This window comes from Polyodon spathula, chromosome 10, assembly GCF_017654505.1.
Source record: "Polyodon spathula isolate WHYD16114869_AA chromosome 10, ASM1765450v1, whole genome shotgun sequence".
NCBI lineage: Eukaryota > Metazoa > Chordata > Actinopteri > Acipenseriformes > Polyodontidae > Polyodon > Polyodon spathula.
This window is the reverse complement of record NC_054543.1, coordinates 19,985,213-20,001,081: the sequence shown is the minus strand read 5'-3', so window position 1 is coordinate 20,001,081 and position 15,869 is coordinate 19,985,213.

Genomic DNA, 15,869 nt, shown 5'->3' with positions numbered 1-15,869 from the left:
CATGTCTATTCTGGAGCATAGGAAGGAAATGTTGAAGCACTAGGTGGACCGCTCTCAGCTCCCGCGCATTTACGTAAGGGAACTAGAATGGCATCCATGCACCTTGAAAATGTGCAGGGGGCTAAGGAGAGGCTGAATGCAGCACAAAAAACTCGAAGACACTCCCCTGAAAGGCAAAGCGGAGATACTTCCTGTGCGCTGGAAGAATAGGGCCGTGGAATACGTATCCTTTCGGTCCACTGTTATAAACCATTTGCCCTGCCAGACAAACTGGCGAGTAAGGCAGATGCCAGTGTCTCGTTCTCTCCAGTACAGAGTACAGGAGAGGAGCATTGAGGCTACCTGCCGAGACACCTTGCTTTCCTGATGACAGCATTGCAGCAATTCCTCTACCACTGGTCCAAGGAATGGTCAGGGGAGGTAGGGCTGCTTCTGAAGGAAGGAGCCACCTTCCCATGAGGCTGCAATCAAAATCTCGTCATGGACCTCCTCAGCAACACTGACATCCGGTTCTGTAATATCCGGGGTGACCCCCATGCAGGTGGGGTCAGCTCTGGGGCCGGCATTATCGGCTGAGCCAGGGCCAGAGCAAGGGCTTGAGCCTGCTGCCAGGCCAGGGGCTCCCAACACCGCATACGGCTCATCTCTGCTAGCAGGGGATGTTGTGCAGGATGTGCAAGCATGGAATTTAGACATGCTTGATGTCTGTATGGCTCCATGGGCGTTGTTTAAACACCGGAGGGTGTAGACCTGTGTATTGAAGCATTCAGACACCAAGCACCAAGGACACTGAGGCCCAAATTTATAAAGGGGAAAAACTGACCACAAAAAGCAATGTAATGTGCATGTTCAGTACGGCCGCACTCATCGTCAAAATAACGACTTACTTTATAAGACTAATTAGGTAAAGCAGCAATTCCACAATCAACCAATTTAAATACCCCTCACCACAATTAGCGGTGGAGAATTACACACCTCTCACAATAAATAGCGGGTTTGGGTCAACTCTATGTGTGCAGACTACACATTCCAGAAGAAAATGGATGGCACACAGAGACAAATACATCACCAGGACAAATTAATAAAATATGGACTGTGCGGTGGCTTCTTAATAAACAAATGTACCACTTCAGAGCTTGTAGAAGGGGTTGCTTATACATTGCGACGCATCATCCAGTCAACTTCTTATTTTGTATAGAATAATTCCAGGCGTATAGACTTTTCAAACAATAAGTTTTACTTACATCCATGGCAGTCAAATGGGTGGATAATCCTTCCATTGTTGTACAGCAATATGTTCAGCAACAATACAGCTGCATACATAACTACGATTTATATCTTCTTAAAGTCTGATGCAGTTACAACTCTCCTATTTCTTATGTTTTCTTACTCTGTGTATGATTAGAACCTTGTTTTGCCACTGTGGGGAGACGTTTTTAGGTGTTTCTAAGAACATTTTTTACATGGATTCTATATTTTCTATTTGCAGACTTTCTGTTTTGTCTTACAAGCTATGAAACATGTATTGGAAATTTGCTGTACCAGTATTATAAACCGTAGTTTACAAACTGACTTGAATAGAAGGGTTAAAAAAGGAGCTCTTTGCAAAATGTTATTAAGTGTTTCTTTGTCCTTGAAAATGATGTCTCCACACCAGGTGGGTGAACTGTAAATTCTTGTTGTTATTGTTATTACCAAGCGCGCCGAGTAGGCGGGCTGAAATAAGCCTGCTGATTCAATTCAGTGGGATGCAGTAGAGTAAAGAAAAAATACATACACCCGCACACAACAAGCTGTGAGGGTAAAATAACAGTCGCCACGGCAATGCAGGTAACTCATTTTTTATTTTTATTTACCAGCACGCCGAATAGGCAGCTGAAACAAGCCAAGTTTACAAATGAGAGAAAGCCATATGGCCCATCTTGCTCGTTTGGTTGTTAGTAGCTTATTGATCCCAGAATTTCATCAAACAGCTTCTTGAAGGATCGCAGGGTGTCACCTTGCACACCGAGCACTGTGCGCTTGCACCAAGCACTACGTACACCGAGCATTGCTTGCATCATGCACCATGTGCTCTGGGTGTGTCACACTGTGCGCACTGCGTACTACGCACCTCGTGCACCAAGTACTGCGTGCACCGAGCACCGTGTGCACCATGAGCACCATGTGCACTGAGGTACTACGCGCACCAGGTACTGTTTGTATATGTGAGCACCGAAGGCACTATGCACACCAACGTACTAAACACCACGTGCACCGAGCACCGTGTGTACCAAGCACTGCCTGCACCGCATGCAGCAAGCGCCTTTGTGCACCGCGTGCACTGAGGTGCTACGCACACCAAAGCACCGTGCGCTCTGTGGGCACCAGGCACCGTGTGCACCATGTAACATGCATACTGAGGCACCAAAGTACCAAGGGTTGAGTGTGCAACAAGGTACCCAAGCACTGGGGGGCAGCTAAAGCAGCGGTGCCTGCCCTGACCGTGTGTAGTCGCACACATGTTCAGAGTGTAGCATAAACCAGGCAGACATAGAGGCTAAAGTAGCGAAAAACAACAGGGGGAGAAACACTTTTTTTTGACGGCCCGACACCCCTGAGGTGGGTGGACCGAGGCCACCAGTGTGGTCTACTCTGCAGCAGGGCAGGTAGAAACACAGCCCTGGTGGAGGAAAAAAAACATGGCTGTTTCTTTATAAACTGCAGTGCAGCTAATCCACAGCACAGCACAAGCCAAGCAAGGTTGTGCGATCGGGTTACACACAAGTGGACACGTAACAACAACAGTAGAATATTATTTATTTTTAAAATTTTTGCCAACCCCCGGCGGAGGAACTGCGTTCTCCCCAAGAGTGTAGACTGAAAAGACACACACACACTCACTCATTTAAATCAACACTGCACAGCAATCACAGACAAACGACAGACAGTAAAGAAGCAAGCCTAGAGAGGCAGGCTGCTGAAGAAAGGAGACAAAAAAGAGATTTTATTTTTTAGAGTCACTGATTCCAAGAAAGCAGCATGGCAGCTTTCAGCATGAATGCAAGGGAACTGCAGTTGACCCAGAAAAGTTATTTCAGTATGCGCTCAGTTATCAACACATAAGGTCTTACGTTACCGTCTTGAGAGGCAAAAAGAGAAATAGCTTCCGTGGGTTGTCTGCTTTGTTCCCTCATTAGGCAGGACAGAGGACGTCACCCCAGGAAGGGGCCTATGGGCAGCTCTGATATAAGGAGCTCAGTAATACCTACTAATAGGCACACATAAGTAAGTTGTTGGTCATCTTCGAATTGAAAGGGAACCTATATTCAGTTAACTTGTTGTAAACTATTTGTTTGGTGTGGTAGCCAAGTTGATAGTCAGAGAGAACACACAGGATAATACCAGTATAATAAACTGGTAAGTTTATTTATTATTTACTATGAATAAAGAAAACAAAATACATCAAAAGAAAACCTGCCCTCTGGGCTCTAACTGAAATGTTTTCTTTTTCTCTATCTAGCCCTGCAGAAGCTATTCTTCATGCAAGTAAAAACGGTCATTTCGTATATGGATTACTGAGTGGGGTAGATTGGGGTATATTTCTTCCTTATTTACAGGGGAATCCCTAATAGACCCAGCAGGTGGCACCATTCCCCAGAACAGTGAAGGAACACCAGTAGGTATACCCAGTTGCCCTCTTGTGGACGCCGGTCACAGTTGCCGCTTCACAGGTAAGCATAGACAATGTCCACATTTTGGTAACCCTCAGTGCATTTGCAATTTGTAATGCTTTGTTTCTCCAGGTTCCTTAATTTCCCCTGCTGAAGGAGTGACCGACTGTTGACCACTCTGTCCTGGAGTGGTACATTTTAACAGCTAGCCTGGCGTGTTCACAAATTACCAAACAGTTTGCAACACGTTTGCTTCCGTGGGTTTCATCAAAACCAAATAATAACACTTTTGCTTCTATGTGTTTGTTCAAAACCAAATAATAATCCAGTCCCTAACATGGTAACTTCTAGGTATCTGACAGAGTTCAACAGCAACTCGCTCCCTACATGTAAAACCCTGGCTGCACAGGGTTATACCAGTATTCAGAGTCCCCGGTACTACTTTTTAGATACACAGCATTTCTTCACCTGCTCAAGATCTTCATCAGTAATTTAAAACACTGTCCCGTATTTCAGTTTTGACCACCACTGGATATTTTAAGTCACACCTTTCCTCATTTCATTCATTACTTCAACCAGCGGTTTTTTAAATGTTGTCACGACAGACAGTGCAGTTAGTAATTCCACTCGGCTATACCGATACACTCACAACAGTCATTGTTAGGTTAGTCCTGATCCAGTTCACTAGAGCAAGCAGGTTTGACTCAGCGGTGACACCTTCCTTTTTACTTCACAGAAACAATAAGTAGTTTAAATGTTGTTTACCTCTTGGACGCCGCTAACCATGCTGCAGTACTTCCGGCATTTTCTGTTGCTCATAGTAGTCCTTTGCTTCACATCGGTTTGTAATGTTCTTCGCAATCATTTTCACGTCATACAATGTTGTTTTCCAGAAATTCCACTTTATCTCCTTTTGACCAAAGATAGGTCTGACAAAAACAATAAAACGGCACTATTCACCTGATTACAGAATGCCCCATCAGGTACCTTTCAACTTATGATACCTTCTTCTCTTTCACTGTTAGAATATCTCACAGCCACCCAGTTCCATCCTTGTTCCATTCTCCTACACCCACACTTGTACACTCCGGGGGTCCTTTTTATCATTCATTTCCCTTGTTACCAGGTCACCTGATCTCTTACTGCGCTTCAGCTTTTGGGAACTGAAGTTTTGTTGTTTTGGTTTTGTTGTATATGAGGTCGAAATACCAGTTTCCCCACGTCCCTGGTACTCCCTCCTGTTATTGTAGCCTGACCATTCTTCACACATCCTCTCCCTCAGCTCAAACCTACCAGGCCGAGCAACCTTTCTACCCCAGCAATGTACCCTTGATAATCCATCTGTGTTTGCATTTTTTGACCCACTTCTATGTTCTGTCATGAATTTGTATTGTTGTAGGGCCAAGAACCACCTGGTCACTTTGACGTTCTTTTCCTTATTCTCCTTCATCCATTTTAATGGCGAGTGATCAGTGACCAGGGTGAATTCTCAGCCCAACAGATAATATTTTAATGTTTCGATCACACATTTTACAGCTAAACATTCCTTTTCTACAACCGCATATCTAGATTCTCTAGGTAGCTATTTATGGCTAAGGTACATTACTGGATATTCTTCGCCATCGAAAATTTGGGAGATGACCGCTCCCACGCCCACTTCTGAAGCATCTGAAACATTGAAACAATGAAAACATTTTGAAAAGTCAGGTACTTTTAATATGGGACCGCTAAACAAGATCTCAATTATCTTTAAAAATGCCTGGTTGGCTACATCCGACCACTTCACTTTATTTGATGCTGACTTCCTTGTCAGGTCCTTCAGGGGCTGCGATTGCCGAAAACTCTGGCACAAATCGGTGATAGTAGCCTGCCAACCCGAGGAACATCCTGACTTGTTTCTTAAAGAGAGGAATCGGCCATGATTTTAACGAATCAATTTTGCTTAGTTGAGGTCTTATTGTTCCTCCTCCTACTAGGTAGCTGAGATATTTAGCCTTGGTTAGACCTATGTAGCATTCATCTGGGTTTGCGGTGAGTCCTGCTTCTCTGAGATCTTGCAACACCTTACTGACTCTAGGCAAATGTTCCTCCCACCCTTTAGAGAAGATCACAATATCATCGATGTAGGCTGAGACATAACAACTGTGGGATCTTAACACTTTATCCATGAACATTTTAAATGACATGGGGACTCTGTGCAATCCAAAGGGCATCACTTTATATTGAAATAGGCCTAGGAGAGTGGCGTCAGGGGAATCAGCCAATATCCTTTGATGAGGTCTAATGTAATCACACACTTCGCCTTCCCTAGCTGCTCGATTAACTTGTCTACTTGTGGCATGGGATATGAATCAAATTTTGAAACTAGATTTAGCTGACGGAAGTCATTGCAGAACCTCCAGCTCCCATTGGGTTTGGCTACCATAACAATGGTGCTGTTCCAGGGGCTGGAGGATTCTTCAATGACATCAAGTTTTAACATATGTTCCACTTCATGTATAACGTCTACTTATTTGCCTCGGGTAGACGATATGGTTGTACTCTCATCCGGACACCTGGGGGAGTGGAAATGTCATGCTGGATACCAAACGTGCGACCTGGGAGATTAGAGAAAATGTCTTGATATCAGCCACTAGCTGCTCGACTTCGTCTCTTTGATGACTATTGAAGTTCGGACCTATGTTTACAGATTTCATTCCCGGATATATACACTGTACTCTCAGTGTATATATATATTTGAATATTATAAAACCAATGTTAGGCAAAGTGACCCTGCCCCTGTGTAAAAAAAAATACACACACGATTTAACTACTGTATATGATAAGTTAATCAAACAATCGAGAGTAAGAAAGGTCTTCTTATTCTCATTTCTGGAATATTTTTCAACTTTAACAGAGTGTACATATAATGGCTTTGATAAGTGTTTTTAATGTTGGTGTATAGTAAATTGGTATATCCAAACATGAAAACGGGATATAAATGGGTCTGTGTAACATATAGTGTTTAAAATGTATATTTGATTTTAGGCACGAGGATTGCACAGCACTTCATGTGCAACCTTTGTAAATCTTAAGTAATAATATGAGAATGAGCATGATGGAGAAAGATTGCTGTTTCTCGGGGAATTGCACTTTATTAATTCACTGCGACTCCAATTGAATGATTGATTAGCAGTCGAGTCTCGGTACAGCTGCATAAAAGCTGCATGTTTTCACTCATTCAGGGTTGTGTGTTCGGTGAGTGGAGAACGGGATTGGAGATGGAGGTAATAATAATAAGAAGAAGTAATAGTTAAAATATCTGCTCACCGTGTTAGTGTTAGTCCGTTTTGTTTGTCTGTTTATTTTGGCTACCAGGGCCGTGTCCTGTGTTTTTGTTTGTCTTACAACCGTTTATTTTCTGACTGTCTGTTCATTTATTAAATGCTGAGCGAGACCATTAGCTCAGTTCCACCAAACTCCACCTCTCTGTCGTTTATTTTCTGGTTCCTGTTTCTGGTATGACGTCCCCCACTCCGGCTGTCTTTGTGACACATATTATAGATTTTAACACAAAATCACCACCTTACAACCAATGTGCTGCTGGTTTTCTGTTTACCATTACAACAAAGAATAGCTTGGATGTAATCAGGACCGTACCAAGGGGGTTGTGAGCAGTGCAGGCACATGGGGTGCTGGCCTGAGGGGTGCAAAATGGCCACCGATTACTGAGAAAGTAAAATGGTAGGACATGGTCCAGAGCAAAACAAGCATAAAGATTTCTCAGTTTCTGCTTCAGAAGATGGCAGACATTTTAGTAAAGAATGGTTTGATAAAAATCTTCCAAATCTTCCAAATGGAGAAAAAGTTAAAATGACAATGGATATAACAGTGATGAAGTGAAGTTGCTAAACATTCTCAAGATAGTGGTTGATGTTATCATGTTCTGTGCAAAGAATAACCTTGCTCTGAGAGGTACCACTGACATCATTGGTGAGCCTAACTATGGAATATTCTTAAGCACAGTAGAGCTAATCAGCCACTATCATCCTCAACTTGCAGAACACATTGAAGACATCAAAGCAAACTAAATGTCAACAACTTACTTGTCTCCTAGAGTTCAAAACAAAGTTATAGTAATTACTGGATGCCAAGTGAAGCAAGAAATCATCGTTAGGATAAAAGAAGTCAAATATTACTCTATTTTGTTTGATTGTACTTCTGGTGTGTCCCTGTGGCAAAGTGTTGCGTGGATACAGGTGAGTGCAGTACAGAGTGGATTAATTGCACAAACAGGTTTCAGGTGCAAGGGTGTTTTATTAATAAATGACAATGTCCAGAGCCCGAAGGTAAACACCAGTAAATAATAAATGTTGGAGTGTGTGACGAAGAGCCCGCCCCTGTGTATATTTTCTGTTATGTTGTGTGTTTAATGTTGGTGTATAGTCATTGGTACACGGGATATAAACGGGTCTGTGTAACACGGGTGTTTAAAATGTATATGTGTATTTAGGCACGAGGATTGCACAGCACTTCACGTGCAAATAAAATGTAATAATATGTGAGCACGGGGAATTGCACTTTATTAATTCACGTGCTGGGATTCAAGTGAATAATTAATTAGTAATTGAATCCCAGCACAACAGTATATATAGATGCACGTTTTCACTTACTCGCGGATGGGTGTTCGGTGAGTGGAGAGCGGGATATGAGACGGAGGTAAAAGTAATAATAATAATAATAGTCGTAATAGTTGAAGTATTGAAGTGAAAAGTGATGGCTGGGTTAACGCTGGCTTGCGCTACAGCTCTGGATCGTGCTACCTGTTGTCTACAGACAAACAACAGTTACAGCCGACACAACACAAAACAAACACTCACAGTTTCTAGTACAGCATGGTATTCCTTCAAGGTCAAATCAAACCATTTACAAAGGAACAGATTACTTTGCTATGCCCATATTTTATACCCTTCCTCATGACCCCTTGGTTAACGAGCGCATCCGCTCCTCCAATTCGCGGATGCCATGCTGTTTTCCGTTCGTGTCATTGAGTTCGGGTACCTAGCTCAGTCCCTTTTCTAGCTGGCCGACTTCCACCTACCTACGGGAATAAAGTGTCATGCCTTTTAGTCCAGGGTACTCTGTTTCCTTTATCTAGCACCCTCTCAGGTCGGGAGGGAGATCTAATACCAAACATCATTCGGTCTCTGTCACAGTCCCACAAGGAACAAATGCGCCAAATCATTAGGTATGTTCGGACAGAGGATGGCCAGTGCTCAATTGAAGATTGTTTTGTTGATTTCATTGAAAGTCATGTCCAGCTCTCTGAACATGAATTGATGGGCAATTTACACGTGAAATGGTGAAGTGCGTGCATGTTTCGAAGAATTACTTGTGTAAATCAGGTTTGTGGCTGAAAAAAACGTCCAAAGAGATGGATGGGTTAAGTCTCATTTACTCGTTTAAATGACAAAAAAAAACATGCATGGACACTCCATCAATAACTTTGAATCACTGAAGACAAGAAAAGTACATCTTCTATTAATGCATTCCATTGGACATTTACAAAGATGTTGAAACCCCTTTTTTATCACAGGACTACAAGTTTTGGGTGGGGGCATCCAGGATTGGTACGGTTGTGGATGCAATACTAAAGAAAAATCTTCAGTGGAATGCTTTTCTCCTCTCCTTTAAGATAATGATTGATAAACACATCAAAACAACCATGAATTTTTATATCAATTAATATTGTATAAAAACAGGAATATGTAGGTGCAGGAGAGAGCTACAATAATTACCAAGAGATTAAAATATATCAAGTACAAAGCCTTTCCTGATGGCAAATTTTAAATTGAATCCTTGATTCTCATGAGACATCCAACCCCCCGTCTTCATGGAATGTCTACAGCTAAGCAAGTTTCAGAACTTAAGCTAGAAACCACATAATACATTGATAAAATGTTCCAAGACAGAGAAAAATTCCTCCAGGCGACAGCATTTTAACATGCTGCAAAAATATTTAAAACAGCAAGTTTTAATATTAATAAGAAAATGCAGCCGTGCTGAAACTGAACTGACTCTCTATGGGTTGAAGCTCCCATTGGCCCCATAATGACATGCCACTGGCACTTACAATCTCGTAACGTGGAACACAAATTGCATTCTCTAACTACAGAATGGCTACCGGCTACAACGTTGACTGTAGTAACTTCATCAATGCTTTTTCCAAAACAGAAGTGCTGGACTTTAAAACCACCCAGTTAGTAAAGCCAAACCTGAAACCGATTCACCCACCCAAAAATATCTCGGAACACTTTATCATTCTTTTAATACAGGTGACTAAAGATGTGTTTATATTAATATAATTGCTTCTTCAGTTTTGATTCATATTGAATTGCTTCTAACAAACTGAAAAACTCTTCATAGTTTATGCTTCTTGAAATGAAACAGGAACTTCATGGAAGTAACTAACAGCAACTTCAGTTGATGAGGATTATTAATAATAATAATAATAATAATAATAATAATAATAATATAGACAAGCTGTCAGAATTAAAATGAGGCCACCTTCTAACTATTTGAGTTATGTTCAAGCAGTCTAATGTATTTCATGAGGCCAGCCTTCTAATTAAACTTATGTTTTTAAAGTTACTTATGTCTCGAGTACGACCTACTATACGACTTTCGTAACGACTGTTCAATCGTCCACCTCAAAAAGCTGAACCCTAACTACAACATAGGGGTGACGATAATTCACTTTCAAAAACATTATATTTCAACCTAACCTCAAAAAGCCCCTAACTACAACATAGGGGTGATTAATTCACTTTCAAAAACATTCTGAATGAATGTGTTGAAACATTTGAAACCAATTAGCAAACCCATAATAGAAGTCCTGGTGAGACTTTTTTGAAGCTCTGTGCTTGATCTGGAAACAAGCATTCTATTTGGTTTTGATGTAGTGATATTTGTTAGTAAATAATACATTGCATTACATATGTGTGGACTAAGCATACCAAGATAATATAGATATCGGCACATGAGTCTTTCATTTGGGGAGGCTATTCCACACTTTCCCCCCTGCATTTATTGAACCCAACGATGTACAGTAAGATACACACACATAGATATAGATATCCTGCATCTTTTTGAGAACTTGTACTGTAAAATACTTTATAGTACAAAACAGACCCCGAAACCACTCAGGGATGCTACATATATATTTGACTTTCCCAACATAAGGCTACCAAATAAATGAAGTTTAACATAGCACTAGCTTGTACTTTAACATATTATGCCTATTTAAGCAAGTCAACCAGCTTCTTAAAGGATCCCAGGGTGTCAGCTTCAACAACATTACTGGGGAGTTGGTTCCAGACCCTCACAATTCTCTTTGCAAAAAAAGTGTCTGCTATTTTCTGTTCTGCATGCCCCTTTGTCTAATCTCCATTTGTAACCCCTGGTCCTTGTTTCTTTTTTCAGGTTGAAAAATTCCCTTGGGTCGACATTGTCAATATCTTTTAGAATTTTGAATAGTCTTCTTTGTTCAAGACTGAATACATTCAATTCTTTTAGCCTATCTGCATATGACATGCCTTTTAAACTCAGAATAATTCTGGTCGCTCTTCTTTGCACTCTTTTTAAATTTAACAAATTTGCTTACTATACCAGAATCTAAGACATTAATGTAGATTAGGGATAGCAGAAGAGCTAATACTGATCCCTGTGGTACTCCATTGGTTACCTCACTCCATTCTAAGGTTTCTTCTCTAATCCAGTACTTTCTGTTTTCTACATGTTAACCACTCCCTAATCCATGTACATGTGTTTCCTTGAATCCCTACTGCGTTCAGTTTGAGAATTAATCTTTTATGTGGGACTTTGTCAAAATCTTTCTGGAAATCTAAATAAACCATGTCATATGCTTTGCAATTATCCATTATTGATGTTGCATCCTCAAAAGAATCAAGCAGGTTAGTTAGACACGATTTCCCTTTCCTAAAACCATGTTGACTGTCTCCCAGGATACTGTTATAGGTATTTTTCCATTTTGGATCTTATTATAGTTTCCATAAGCACGGATGTTTTCAAGGTATATTGGCACAGCAAAAGTAAATCAGCGAAAAGCACCATTCCACATTTAATGTGTAGTTCCCAACACTCTTAGGTGAAATGTAGAAAAAAAAAGTAAATGGCAAAGTGTGTGGCAAAGTGGCTGAGTGGAAACAGGTGCAAGGGTGATGCAGTGCGGTAATTAAACAGACAGAGCCTTGTAATCCTGTTTGGAAAGGAACTTTGTTTTCTTTTAATCCAGGTCTGGTGACCAAACAATAATACTCCGGCAATACACTCCAATGTGTACTGCATGGAGTAAATAATAGGGGAAATGCAGTCCCAAATAATAAACAATATCCACCCACAGTCATACAGACACAGTCACCAGTCCTGGGTGCATGCAGTAATGCTTGTGGTGGGTGATACAAGTTGATATTTGTGACAATAGTGAAGTGCTGTTTCGGGTTTAGTGCTGGCCCTGAGTGACAGCTCCGGAACTGTGTTAGCTGTCTGGTAAAGTACAAGATAAGACAAGACAATTACAAACAAACAAAACACAACACTCATACACCGTTTGTATTTACAGGTCTCTCACAGTCCTTCTCAGTTCTAGCAATTCAAACCAATGCGAAGGAACAGATTGCGATTCTACGTCCCCTTTTATGCTATCACACATGACCCCTTGGTAAACAAGTGTAACTGCCTCCTCTCCAATCTGCGGTTGCCACATCGTTTCCCTTCCGGGTCAATCTGTTATTGCAACAGAGTCCCTCCCCTTTTCTAGCTGACCGACTTCCCTTGAACTCTGGGAGAGATCGATTAGGCCAGCCCGCCCAGGGAAATTTGTTCACGATGCTTAGCGCCCTCACAGGTTGGGAGGGAGTTTTACACCCAAGAATCATTCTATTTCTGTCACAGCTTGTCATACAGTTGGAGAAATAAGCCATTAAAGATAAGAATTTCCCTCTTCTTCTTCTTCTTCTTCTTCTTCTTCTTCTTCTTCTTCTTCTTCTTCTTCTTCTTCTTCTTCTTCTTCTTCTTCTTCCAGTGTATTTTTTTGCAGACTGTAGGCAATTTATCCACGCATATGTAGATAACAGGACATCTGAGTTTAATGACAATTAATTTATTTTGTCACCATAGAAATATAATAGAGAACTGTGTGATGTCTATATCATTTATAGTAAATGATTTATTTTTGTTTTAAAATGAAATATCATATAAATCTGGTATATGTGTGAAGAAGTGTTGCCGTCACGTGATCCCAGTCAGTCTTATACCTCCACTCTAGCCTGCTAGGGTCACGTGACTGCAACAAGAAATAAACATGTCTTGCTGATCTTCTAGCATTATTATACCTCAATAAATATTTTTTCATAATATCATAATAAATATGTCATTTTGCCGTTCCATCTTAAGGCACTCTCTTTTCACTTGATGGATAGTTCTGTTAATCCATGGAGCTTTAAGTTTAGAAGAGACTAATCTAGTCTTAACTGGAGCAACAGTATAAAAAGTAGTTGTGCACAGATAGCTATATCTGTAGACTAACTCATCAAGGAGGAGCTGCTGGCAGTGAATTAATTACACAACTTTTAATTAAATCACTCCCACGCTTATCAGGTACAGGTAGCAAAGATTCAAATAAAACACAAAAGTGATCAGCGAGAGCAAGATCAATTATGGACAAAATAGGAACACCTAAACCCCAAGTAATGACAAGATCTAAAGTGTGCCCACGGTTAAGGCTGGGCCCTTTGTCACAAAGACGGCTGTAGTGGGTGACGTCAGACCAGAACCAGGAACCAAGACAGAATAAACAGAGAGGTGGAGTTTGATGAAGCTGAGCGATTGTTTTTGCTCAGCATTTAATAATTGAACAGACAGAAAATAAAAGGTTGTAAAGACAAACAAAACACAGGACACGACACTGGCAGATAAATGCTTACAATAAGAATTGTTGGGTGGCTAGTTAATATTAAAGTTAGAGATTCAAATGAAGAAAATTCATTGGCATTGATTTGTTTACAGTTATTCTAATTATGAAAAATACTAGCTACCTCTCCCTACCAAATGAGCCTTTTGAACAAAAGTATAATCAAAGCGAAATTCTCACCTACACAAAGCCAAGTCTCAGTTAGAAATAAAAATCGCAGTTCATGCTGTGTAATAAAATCATTAATTAAAAACATTTTTATTAAATAACATTAATATAAGCAAAGTGATAGTTTACTGTCTCAGCTATCGGGTGTATTTGTAATGGTAGGGACCTTAATAAGATTATTAACATTAATTCTTGGGAGGGAGTGATAGACTTAATAGGATTGATGGAAGGCAGCCTAGAAGCTACCGCAAAAGATCAACTATTCTCTCCAGATAAATATTTAGATGCAGGAAAAAATCCAGGGTTAGACATGTAGTCAACAATTATGGCTTAGGTATATTGATGAAGTCTTATTAATATGGTCGGGATGAAAGACTTAACTTGATCATTTTGTGATCATATCTGATTATATTAATTCCACAAATAGTCATTTAAAATGTATATATTTATCTGATCTAGATAGAATAAATTTTTTAGACTTAAAATATCTAAAGGTAAGAAAAGCACCTTAAAAACTATTGTATTCAATAAACTAACAGATCGGAATTCATTACTGGCAAAAAGTCAACATCCTCCCTCACTGATAAGAAATATACCAAAAGGTCCATTCAACAGGTAGAATGAACTGTAACACAGAGTCACAATTTGAAATTAAATCTAAAGACATTTTTTACCCAAGGATATGACGATTGTATTTTTAAAGAAACGATGTACAAAGCTAAAGATTGTGATCGAGAGATATTTCTTAAAAAGACAGTTGAAAACACTAAAAGTGATCTAACTGTGTGTTTTACCTATGAATTTAATTATTTGTCTACCTCTGAATTTAACTATTTGTCTAACAATATAAAGGGAATTTTTTTCAAATATACTAAAAAGTGATCATTCCATGAATTCGATAACAGATAAATTGCCCTGTATTGCTTTTAAGTGTGAACAAAACACTAAAGACAAATTATGCTCATTTATTCGCAAAAGTGGACAAAGCAGTTACATGGTTATCTAATCCACCGGATGGTAATTAAATGTAGTCATTGTGTCCACTACTTTTTACATACTGTAAATACTAAAACTATGAATCACCCATGATCGGGTAAAAAGATAAAAATTCAAGGTTTCATTAACTGTAATACCACAGGAGTCATTTATATGTTAACTTGTCCATGCTAACTGGTTTACATAGGTAGGACAAAAAGAACCTTAAAAATAAGGGTCTCTGAATATAAAGCAGCAATTAGGAACCAAAATCAAGAATACTCAATAGCCAAAAATTATGAGAAAAAAGAGCTGAGCATGGAACATCTCTACACTCATTATGATTTGTGGTGGTTGAGAAAGTAACTCTACCAGCTCGATGTGGGAATATGATACGTTTGTTACTATGGAGAGAAGCATACTGGATGTTTGCCTCCAAACATTAAATCCAATTGGTCTCAATGACGGAGTCAATTTGTGTTTGAAATCTCTGATTTAAGTCAGATATGTCAATTACATTAAGTCAAAGTATTTTCACTGTTGATAGTTTGTATGTATCTGTTGATGAAATAATATGAAATCATGATCGAATTTGGATATGTCAATTGTATGATGCTGAATCAATTATTATATTTATTTATTTTTTAAATTACACTTTTATTTATGTGGCAGATTACTGCTGAACATATGTAGCATCTGGGAGGGGCATTCGTTCTTTCTGATCAGGGTGGGATTAGCCAGAATACCAGAAGGAATATATAAACAAGACCACACTACTAATTCAGGCACTGAACATCGTTTTATTAAATATAGGTGGTAAACTACACTTAACAAACACGACAGATCTAGAATACACAGTCACAGCAAGCAGTTTGCACTGCCCATTAATTAAAACAATAACTAAACACAGAATTATGATTTAAAACTAAAGGGCAGTGTAGCTAAAACCTGCATGGAGACAGGTCTCACAAATAATTAAAAAAAAAAAAACAACAATAAAACCAATATAGCCCGTCTCGAGCACTCCTCTAAAACCCCAATGCCTTTTAAAATACTATTTTAAAAACACACAACAGAGTGGAGACCAAAAGGCAGGCAGGGAG